Source organism: Fukomys damarensis, unplaced genomic scaffold (genome assembly GCF_012274545.1).
Source record: "Fukomys damarensis isolate Sample0158 unplaced genomic scaffold, DMR_v1.0_HiC HiC_scaffold_36, whole genome shotgun sequence".
NCBI classification, from domain to species: Eukaryota; Metazoa; Chordata; class Mammalia; order Rodentia; family Bathyergidae; genus Fukomys; species Fukomys damarensis.
This window is the reverse complement of record NW_022900948.1, coordinates 27,702,410-27,703,737: the sequence shown is the minus strand read 5'-3', so window position 1 is coordinate 27,703,737 and position 1,328 is coordinate 27,702,410. Positions and strand designations below refer to the sequence as shown.

Sequence of the window (1,328 nt, the reverse complement as noted above, 5' to 3'; positions counted from 1 at the left end):
GCGGGAGGGCTGGCGAAGGGCGCTCGAGTTCCACGTCCCGGGGGACGTGGACGGCCGGGGCCCCGGGGCAGCGCAGAGCTCCTGCACCGCTGGCTTCTCCCTGGCGACTCTGTGGTCCGAGGGCTGAGGGCTTTTAAGTTTCTGTGCAGCTGCCCAACATGCTCAGCAAGTAACTAGGAGTACAAGTCAAGGGAGGGACCTGGCTTTGCGTTGATGACTGAAATCCACGGGCTGCTCTGGCTTGTGCGGGACTACCTAGTTTGTTGAGAATGATTTAAAGTTTATTCTCGTTTTTTCTTTGCTGCCATTTTGCCTTTGATGTTTAAGACTGGTGGCACTCAGGACTTGTTGCTGCCTCCAGTCTGGGGCCTGAGGTTGTTGCTCTTCGCTGCTGCTTCTTTTTCTTTTCCTTTCTGGTGAAATCTATGGCATTTTTTTTCGTGAATGTGGGTTTCCAGTGCGTGCTCACTTGTGAAAGTTTCACTATGAATGTCTTGTTTCCTATTGGAATAGATTGGTGAACACAAATATTGAAAACGCAACTAGCTATTAAAGCAAAATCCTGTATTCCTTCTGGCTCTAACAATCTGTTTTCCACCCATTTGCATGAACGCTGTTTCCTCAGCCAGCCTAACTGTGAAGCTAGAGTCTGTGATTGAAAGGGAATTCCGGTTGAAGGGAGCCTCTGCCCTAGGAAAACGGCTAAATTCTTGTAGGAAATCACTTCTTTGTCAGATAAGATGAATGCCGGGGAAAAAGCATATGTATTATTACACTTGTAGTTGTGTGAACCAAACTAAATTTGCATTCGAACACACAGATGCCCCCGCCGTCACCTATTTGTTCTTCGCTTGATTTTCCAAATGCAACATTGTGAATAATTCTTTTTTCTTTCTTTCTTGATTCCCTGTGCTTTGAGGCTAGAAAAAGTGGTAGCGTGAGACTGGAACGCACCGGCAGGGCGCTAGCCTGGCGGAATGGGTTGTCACGATCCCGCCCGCTTGCGCATGGCGTCCCCTAGCGGCGCAACCTTAGCCTTTCAGGTCAGCTACTGGTCGCGGTGTCCTCATCTGGAAAATGGAGAGGTTTGATCATTTTTGCTGATCCTTCTTTCCAGCTTCCCAATGACTAGAAACTGGTGAGTGATTGTGCTATGACAGAAGAGTAGAAAGGACGCAAGGAGAGTATGAAAGGGTTAGTGGGAGAGGGAAATAGGAGACAACAGAGCCAAAAAGATGGAAAAATTCTAACATCAGGGAAGGTCTGCAGGAGAAAGAATGAACTTGGGGGGGAGTTGATTTCCTCCTCCTCCTCCTCCTCCTCCTCCT

The 1,328-nt window shown here is 48.5% G+C and overlaps 1 protein-coding gene across 2 annotated transcripts in view; it reads left to right on the top strand.

The window, feature by feature from the left end:
- Lpar1 (lysophosphatidic acid receptor 1) overlaps positions 1 to 1,328 on the top strand; it is a 128,700-nt gene that overhangs the window by 1,264 nt on the left and 126,108 nt on the right. The window contains exon 1 of one of the 2 annotated variants that reach the window (XM_010639315.2): positions 1,065 to 1,138. The exons of the other annotated variant lie outside the window; for it this stretch is intronic. The gene's annotated coding sequence lies outside the window, so the exon portion shown is untranslated. Of the gene's footprint in view, positions 1 to 1,064; positions 1,139 to 1,328 lie in introns of those variants that run through there. 2 annotated transcript variants of the gene reach the window in all.